Here is a 10,366-nt window from a genome sequence, read left to right on the forward strand (position 1 = left end):
TAAAGGTTAGCGGCCGACCTTAACGTCAGATGTTATCGAGTCATCGTAAGGTAGCTTCTAGACCTTCTTTAGACCTAAGGCTAAAACAGATATTAGTGATAACAACCTGGAAAATTATTGCCTTTTGAACGAGGAACCTTTTAACTGCCCTAACCCAACCGCCTCTGTGGTCTAGTGGTAAGACCACCTGCTTCAGACGCAGAGGTCCCGGGTTCGATTCCCAGTGGGGGCAGATTTTTCTGTTCGGTTTGGTTGGTGGTAGGGCTTGTTCTAAGTCCGCCTGGCTAGCTACCACCATCTTACCTAAGTCTGACGCCATAACAACAATGTTAACAGCATTATTGTGTTCCGGCAGTTAGAGGTAAGATAGCCAGTTCCTCCGTGGTTGAGGATTCCGGGTGAAGCTCGCTTCCACCTTCGGCCTGATCGTCACTTACCATCAGGTGAGATACAGGCCAAGAGCTTCTTCGTTGTGGATAAAAAAAATGAAAAAAAAAAAACTTCTCATAGCGGTATTTTCGATTGGGCGAGAAGCGCGATTTACGATTTCTGTGACAGACGAAATCCACGTGAAATCTTGGGCTGATTCTTACACAACTTTACCTGTATTGCACAAACATTAAACATCCTCCGAAGATTATGTCCTTTTTCGTCAATACCACGTCAAATTTCATATAGAAGAGATTACTTAACGGTGAGTGTAGGCCGTAAGAGTAAGCCTTGGACCCGCGGGCCCTCGCTAGTAAATAAGGATCACTGGATTATTGGGAACGGCGTTCACTCCCCAAGATGCACGATTTACACCACCTCGGCAAATGTTAAATATTAAGTTTTGTTTACTGAAGCCACGAGGATTCGCGGTTCGGACTCAGTTTGGTTTTTAATGTTCTGCTTGTCTATCCGTTGTCTAGACGCTTGATTCTATTTGGTTTCGGGCTAAATAATGCCAGGATTTATTGATATTGTAAGCTAAAAAGAAGTGTTGGATAGTGTTGAATATCTAGCACAATAGAATGAAACTTACTTAGGTACGATTTGCTGCTTCACTTAAGCAAGCATTGTTTGTGAATACGGGTGATAAAATGTTTGAAATAGACAGACAGATGAGCATGTGGAAACTTCGTTTAAGGCTTCCTGGTTGTTTTACTGCGGAACTCTAAAGTCTTCGGCGCAGTGCTTTATGACTCTACGCAAACACAACAGCGGAGATGTATTATTGAAGCAAACGAATTCCGATTCGCATACGAATCGGCGCCAATCGTATACGGATTCGTTTACGATTTGTGCGATGTCGCATGCGAACTGGAACGAACGCTTCAAAAATACATCAGCGTTACTTTACAGTGCGTTTGTAGCCGTCTTTTTCAAACCAAATTTTCCCTGAGGATTAGTGATCAAAATATGAATTTCCAAACCATATACCGACCACTAGTGTAAGTGTGTTTGTGAATGAGTAAGCAACAAATCCAGTTAGGTACCTACACACGGGAGCGGAACGTAAGCAGATTACTTTACACCTAGCAAAACATCTCGGAGATAGATACCAGATAGATGTTTATCTCTAAGTCAATATGATAAGGTGCAAAATCGACTGCACGCGCTCACGCGACTTTATCCGTGATTGTATACAAGCAACGAATCTTTGGAAGGTTGTGATGATAATATTTCTTTCTTGTTTCCTTCGGAATATTCGTGTATGTAGGTATGAGGAATAACACTTTTTATAAAGAACGGAAGAAATTAATCATCGTTAGTAAAGCATGAAAAAATGTAGGTACTAATGAATATTATAGTTTTTACATTGCTCGGTGGACCGACGATCTCAAGAAATAACTGTAGTTGAATGAAACAAGACAAGTGAAAGATCGTTTTTTCTGGCCGAATGGCGCAAGGCAATAAATATCTAAAATAACTCATAGAGGTGACTAACTGACTGACGACATAGTGATCTTTTCAACGCACAGCCCAATTCATTGGACGGATCGGGCTGAAATTTGGCATGCAGGTAATGTTATGACGTAGGCATCCGCTAAGAAAGGATTTTACGACACTCCATCCCTAAGGGGGTAAATCTAGTAATATCAAATGTATAGGTACTAATACCTAATTGTAATTTTACTACTCTATTGGATAACAAGCACCCAACAATATTTGCTTTACTAATGCTCAAACCTCCAACCGCGATGAGCACAAGATTACGGCTTACTCAAACCCAAACGTTCGCCTTAACGTTATTTACTTTGACATCCAAAGATACCGCCTAATTGAAGGTAAACAAAAATAAGAAAACAATGGCCTATTTTATTCGTTACCTACGGCCTCTCACCGCGTCGAACCCCACGGAATAAGCTTCATAAGATTAGGAGTTCCCAATGCTCGTACACCGTGTTTACCTTTTTATACCCGAAGACTCAAATCGATTTTCTTATTAGGGCGGCTTATTTTTTATTCTGTTAAGAAAGTTTCATAAAGATTCTCTTTTGTTCTATGTAATTAATTATAGCGCTGTGGGGGGTTTGGTGCATAAACGGCTGTTTTATTTATTGATAAAATCAGTTGAATGGAATTCACAAGAATAGTTTCGCACTACGTCTTAAACGAATCCGTCAAAATAGGAAAATCAGATGATGAATAAAGGCTCTAATGTGTAAACTACAAATGTGTAGTTCTACGACTACTTCGGACAGTACCTTCAGTTCGAATGTAACGGGAATCCGCTCTAAGTGTACTGGACTAAACAAATTGCAACTGATAGAAAGCTCAAAGTTATTTATCACAACTACATAAAGTTACAGGTACGTTGAAGCAGACTTTTACCTACATTATTCGTGTCATGCGCTACTTCTTATCACGGTATAGTGCGCGCGAACATATAAGAGCTTCAGTGGTAATCCTACTTCACATCGTGTGGACTGTTACTGTATTGGTGTCTGGCGAGATGCAATAAGGTATTGTCCAGCTTCGATCGGCTTAAAAGTCGTTGGAGTTGAATCGTTCTTCTCGGACAATCCGATTGGTTTATGTAAGGTATCAATAAGTACAAATGGATCAATTTTATTTTAAATTTAACCATTGCGCGCGCATTGTAACTAATGGAATAAACCTATGACGAAGCTCTCTCTACATCTTGCCGGGGCGGTACAGCTTAAAAATAGGTAAATGAGGCCTGTGATAAAATGTCAAATATAACTCGTATCGGTTAAATTAGCAAAATAATTTCAATCTATAAGGCGCAGTTTTACATACACTTGCTATTGTTTTCAGCAGGTAACTTCAATGAAGCTTTGTACTCCCCATAATTTTGTACAGAAACTATTTAGGTTCCAATATGGTAATAAATTAGACACAAAGTACGGAACAGTTCCGGCTAGTTTGGAACGGCCTTAGAAGTGTGGCCGTAAATTAGACGCTACGAATGACTTGTTAGAGCTAATATAAGCACCTTATTCAGCCAAAGCCTTTACTAGTTAGAAGTTTAACGAAATATAATACTTCCCTATTCATTTAAAGTCTTCTACGAGTATACTTAGAAATGAAATATGAACCTTGGTCGGGGGGACAGTTCCCATCTGAGGCAGTAAATACAAGTTGGCAAATATTTTTTTGGTATAATAGGTATAAACAATATGATACTGATGTGATGCAGAACCACTTTACACTGTTTTCTTAGGATTCAAAACTTTATAGAAGTTATAGAAAATGTGAAGTACCTACCTAACTGTTATATTTTTTACAGTACCCTTCTGAAGATAGCTGCTTATACGAGTCATCATCATCATCATCATTTCAGCCATAGGACGTCCACTGCTGAACATAGGCCTCCCCCAATGCTTTCCATGTTGATCGATTGGCAGCGGTCTGCGTCCAGCGCCTCCCTGCTACCTTTACGATGTCGTCGGTTCACCTTGTAGGTGGACGTCCCACGCTGCGTTACGAGTATACGAGTACTAATAATTAAAATATTTAAAGATTTCTGGTAGTGAATTAGCTGTCGTGTCAGAGAAAAAAAAGGTCACGGAATATTCGGAAGTCATTTGATTCATTGTAAGACAACGGTACATCAAGCTAAACAACGACGTCATATTTCATTGCATAAAAATGCCTCGTAACTGATGTCATGTACTTTGTAAAACCCTTCTTGTTTTATACATTTTATTGCGTTTCTCCTTCTGCCCGTGTAAGCATTATTAAAACAAACAAAGGTTTATGCTCAACCCACAGCCTTTTCGTCTCCGCTAGACATTGTTGACTATATAGTGACGTCACACATGCTCTCGGATTTAAATGGCAAACATTAGTTTGCCCCCGGCGCCGCTCGGGGCGAACAAACACGGTTACGAGTATAACAGGATGCACCCAGGTTCGTAGTGCATGTATGCAAGCGTTCGGTTATTGTTTTCTTCGAACTCAGTGTACCTACCATGAGTTTACGTTAGGTGTGCTCGCTAGCGAGTACGTCAAAAATCTCTATGAAGATTTTGTTTCTTGAAAGTAGCCGCTAGGGGCGCTGCACAATATGTCATTTTTTTACGCAGTCGCTAGCGAGCACACTTAACGTAAACTCATGGTAAGCACACAGATGTGTTCAGGCGGTAAATCATATCAAAATCAAACTCGGTATTGATTGAACAGCGACTCAGCAGTCGATGGTTTTGTAGTTACTTTTCTTGATATTTCTTCTAGGTTTTCTCAAAGAGGCTAGCCTTGATCAGAATGAGTGACCTTAGTAGCTTCACGTGACCTCCAAACTACGGAATTTATAGGTTCTTCAAGACTGCAATGTTTTTAGTAACGTGCGAATCATTAATTATTACACTACACTCAAAATCAAACTAGCGACTCTATCTCTCGAAGAATATTCATGACTTCGTTTAATGTAGGTATTCTATTTTATATTTGGAGCAAAAAAAAAACAGCAGCATAAATAAAAATAAATCAATCTAATAGCTTTAATAAAAAAACTGGTATCTAAAAGTACTTTTAAAAACTAAACAAATAGTCAAATTGCATTTATGAAATCCGACAGGATAAATATACATGATAAATATACATGCAAACAGATACATGCACACTCGATATTGATGGGTTTATTCCCTCTAGCGCCCTAATTGGTTATTTAGGTAATACGAGAACCCAATTTCATTTCATAAAAGCAAGCCCTACGCACTTGTGCCTTAATTGCAAAATGCCTGCGCAGGTATTATTATAGCTGTTGGTATGACAGAGCTCATTTGGTTCCCCTCTGATTGAATGCAGACGTTTGCAGGGTTATTTAATTATGACCTGTCCCCAGGGAGAGATCGTGCGCTAACCATGTGTATGTACACGTTAAAATTTTGGGGTTCCGTATCGATTTTGCGCTTATAAAATATTCACACACTTTAAAACTGGTCCGTTATTCCCGTTTGTTGTTTCGGGCTATTGTTTTTGTTTCTCACCAATTTTATCCATCAGGTTTGTTGAGCCCCACATAAAGTTGCTGCAACCTGATCACTAAGGCTGAGTTGCACCATCTAACTTAACCGTAACAATAGCTGATTTTTTATATAATATTTGAGATATTTTTCACGCTTGTTAATGTTAAAGTAAGATGGTGCAACTCAGCCTAAGTACTGAATGTAAACTAGTTTATACCTGTCTCACACAACTGTGTCACCTGGAAAGTTCCATGAGTAAATGGAGTGTTGGGTCCTTAAGTAACGATCCGTGTTGTTTGCACGAGGAATAATTATTTAAAGTGTAAGCAATGCTCGGGCCGCGTCACCGGAGACGATGGAATTAAGTCTGTCACACAACTGGCGTGATTCCGTCACTGAGGGTGTCACCTTCCGTACTATTTGGCAGCTGTCACTCGCTACGTTGCCACAGATTATGCACACGCGGTTACGGCTGTCAATTTATATGCAAACGTCACGGCTTTGTGCCAAAGGCTTTGAAATTATTTTATAATACAGTGTGAGTCACGTTAAAGTGTACATATGAAAATATATGAAACTACACCTATTTTCATCGACAAAAAAAAGGTCAAAAATTTTTTGAGATTTTTTTAAAAAAAATTATAGATTTTTTTTTCTTTCAATTACTTATTGTAAAGAAAACGTAATAACTTTTAAACCAAGCGGCATATCCTGATAAAATAAAAACAGTAATAATGCTAAATAACAGGCGATACTAAAAAAATACATAAAATACACAAAAAAGGCCAACAAATAATAAAAAATGATACTTTTTGAAAAACGATAAGGATATTGCAAAATTCCCACGGGATCGGGAGTTAGCGGGAAAAAAACATTTGTATGAAAAAATCTAAACTGCTTAAGTTAGACGCTTGAAATTTGGCATGCAGGTATCTTAGTAAACTTAAAGCTTAGTTACAACAGGATATTGCAAAGTTCCCACGGGAACGGGAGTTAGCGGGAAAAAACATTTTTATGAAAAAATCTAAACCGCGTAAGATAGATGAAGGGGGTAAAACGGGATCCACGCGTACGAAGTCGCGGGCGGCCGCTAGTTATTAAATAAAACTTCTTGTACCATCAACATCTTGTAGAGACCTAATATGCAACCGCAACTGATGTAACTGACATGCAGGTCTCTAGGGCTCTTATAAACGTGACAAGGAACGCATATTCTAGTAGGTATAAGGTCTATGTCTTTGCATTCATAATTCATAAGTTGTAACATAACGGAAAATGATTTTCAGTAAAGTATAGGTTTATTAACTAAATAGCAGGTACTAGAATAGTCAAATAGAGCTTCTTTGAAACCTTTCATGTTGTTTATGAATATCAAATTCCTTGAATGTTTAATGCCTGTGTTTCTTCAGGGAAAAGTAAACAGTCACTCAAATAGTAGTAATGGCTAAATTGCAGTGAAAAACATGTAAATTACCCGTAAGTATAACATTTCCCGTGAACGACTAATGATCGTAGTAATGAACTTTAAGTGAACTTTTAAGTGGAGTTTAACAACTTTTTGGGTTTTTATATTTCGGTGTGGCTTATCACATTGATGACTACAACCAATTTTTGATTCTAGGCTTTAATGACTGGTGCGGTGCATGTATAAAAATGAATTACTATTTCTGTGTCGAATTTTCACTATTGTAACCACTGAAGCCGTAACAGGCTTAGAAGCTTGTAACATTGAATCGACGAAGGCAAACTCTTCAACAGATATCAAGGATACTTTAAAAAAGCAAACGCTTGTGTCTTGGTGAAAAATTATAATAATAAAAAAATCTGCTCACTCATTTTCAACGCTCAAAAGATCAATAAAGAAAAAAAACTTCTAACTTTTACGCTGAAAAGATCAAAGACTTACCAGTAAAGAGTTAATAACTGTTTTACATCATTTACTGAACCCATAATTAAGTTCTATCGCTTTTTAGACTTCATCGCCGATTATTCGCCTGTGCACGCGAAAAAAATTTCCGATAAAAGAATTAAAACGGGTGCAAATTGGATACGACGCGACGCCATCGCGCGATGGGGCATAATTTTTTCCGCCATTGTCCTATGCGAGTGGCGAAAGTAACATGGTTTCGAGAATTCGTAAAAGCACGAACTAAAGCCTAAAATTAGTTTACGCTCCCAAAAAGACTGCCTTTTGCGTGGTTTTAAATATTAAATGAAAGTGCAAAGCGAGTTTGCGTTTTATCAGTTTATTTTGTATTTTTATTTTGTAAATATTTCGGGCTTTCGGTACCCACAAATGTAGTTAACATTATAATAAATTGTATTTATCTGAGGCTTTGTTATTTGTTCACTCGAGAGATCTTTAGGCGAAATAAAATAATATTTAGGCTTGCCTATATTTATGCCTTTGACTCCCTTTATTGAATTATATAAAGTGAGTTTCAAGTTAAGTATCTTAGTTATCTATTTTTGGAACAATGATTTTATTAAAGTAGGTACCATAACTTCTAAAACTGTGATGTTATCCATTGTACAACTTCAATAAAGTGAATGTGAATGACAACTAAACTACAGAAGATGGTTCAGTTGTCTACATATTTGCCGCTTGGATATCATATTCATTGTCCCCAACCGTTACAATATCGCACGGCTCGATTAGACCAGGTTTCAAATTAATTAAACTTGGGCTCGTCTCTGTACTCTCGTATCTATCGGAGTTAGTCATTACTTAAACTTACTTAGGGATTAAGTAAAGTACTTTGAGGCCAAACTTATTGTTAGACAGACGGCTTAGACCGCAATTTTGGGGAGCTGAAGTTTTTGTGTGAAATTGTGTCGTAAATTTTATTTTTAACAATAACTCGCGGTCGTACCTAATTAACTTTTAATTATTACTAGCGGCCGCCCGCGACTTCGTGCGCGTGGATCTCGTTTTACCCCCCCTTCATCTATTTTACGCGGTTCAGATTTTTTCATACAAATGTTTTTTCCCGCTAACTCCCGTTCCCGTGAGAATTTTGCAATATCCTGTTGTAACTAAGCTTTAAGTTTAATAAGGTACCTGCATGCCAAATTTCAAGTGTCTATCTTACGCGGTTTAGATTTTTTCATACAAATGTTTTTTCCCACTTACTCCCTTTCCCATGGGAATTTTGCAATATCCTGTTGTAACTAAGCTTTAAGTTTACTAAGGTACCTGCATGCCAAATTTCAAGCGTCTAACTTAAGCGGTTTAGATTTTTCGTACAAAAGGATTTTCCCGCTAATTCCCGTTCCCGTGGGAATTCCTAAGTATCCTATAACCTGCCCAGGAGTATGAAGAATAATTGTACCAAGTTTCGTTAAAATCCGTCTTTTGCAATATCCTGTTGTAACTAAGCTTTAAGTTTACTAAGGTACCTGCATGCCAAATTTCAAGCGTCTAACTTAAGCGGTTTAGATTTTTCGTACAAAAGGATTTTCCCGCTAATTCCCGTTCCCGTGGGAATTCCTAAGTATCCTATAACCTGCCCAGGAGTATGAAGAATAATTGTACCAAGCTTCGTTAAAATCCGTCAAGTGGTTTTTGTTTCTATAAGGAACATACAGACAGACAGACAGACAGACAAAAATTTTACTGATTGCATTTTTGGCATCAGTATCGATCACTAATCACCCCCTGATAGTTATTTTGAAAATATATTTCATGTACAGAATTGACCTCTCTACAGATTTATTATAAGTATAGATTTGCCACCAGTCACTTCTCAATTTAAAGTTGGTTAAAATGATAGGAGAGACAAGAAAAGAGTTATTCTTTTCGAATGTCAATTTCTTTATGCAAATATTTCTGCTGAGCTGAAAATATAAACTTTTCTTTAATAGCACGTGCATGCAAGGCAGTTAATCTGCCAAAGCGATTTTTATCATCTGCCACGAATGCATGTAAATTACACGTTTTGCATTAAAAGTCTCAGAATAATTGTTAAAGCCCATTAAAAAATAGTCCCTGGGACAAAAATAAAAGGAATGGTAAAAACTACTCAAAGTTTTCACAGATTCAGCTGAAAATTAACTATGCAGGCGCAAGAAGCTCAGAATTCGCGCTAAGCAATCTAATTTCTTCGGAGACTACCTGCTTGTCTGGTTTTCAATTAGAAGTTAGGTTTATAATATAAACTATTTATACAGTCTATACAAATGTAAATGCAATGGAAAGTGCTTAATTTAAAACGTAATTAAGTTAGGTTTAAACTTGGAAACATGGAAAGCATTGGGGGAGATCAATTTTAGCAGTGGACGTCTTTAGATGATGATGATGATGAGTTAGGTTTAAAGAATGTCTTATTACACTTTGTATACATATAAAGGTGTATAGTTGTTGCAACTCACGAAGGCGAGTGAGCTTTACATGTGGGTGGCTCGCAACTGTTCGTTTTTCAAAGTTTTGATAGACATTACACTATCATTATGTGCTGTATACGTAGGTACACACACAAATAAAGCTCACTCGACTTCGTGAGTTGCAAGAACTATATCTGGTAGTTCCTAATCCTATCTATGTATCTTAATGTATTTTGTTAGAGTTGATATAAGTAGAAATGTGTAACAAGACAACTGTACCTACTTAGCTTAAGCTTTAGTGAGCTTTCCAGTTATAGCTCATCATGCACATGTGTATTCGTCATAAGAACGAAAAACGTCATATTTTTTGCTAAAATTAGAACCGTTTTCGCTGTGTGACTTTACAACCATCTGACTAGTAGAAAGTCTAAGGCCCAGAATACACGATGAAACGCAACTGCAACGAAACTGCAACGAAACTGCAACTTCTAGTTACTTTTGAGTTGCATCTAAGTTAGAAGACCACACATGACGCGACCAGTTTGATACCGGTTTGAAATGGTCGCGTCATGTGTGGTCTCTCAACGGAATCTATGGCAGAAACTTAGATGCAACTCAAAAGTAAC

Source organism: Ostrinia furnacalis, unplaced genomic scaffold (genome assembly GCF_004193835.3).
Source record: "Ostrinia furnacalis isolate ACB-3 unplaced genomic scaffold, ASM419383v2 OfSCF7532, whole genome shotgun sequence".
Taxonomy (NCBI): Eukaryota; Metazoa; Arthropoda; class Insecta; order Lepidoptera; family Crambidae; genus Ostrinia; species Ostrinia furnacalis.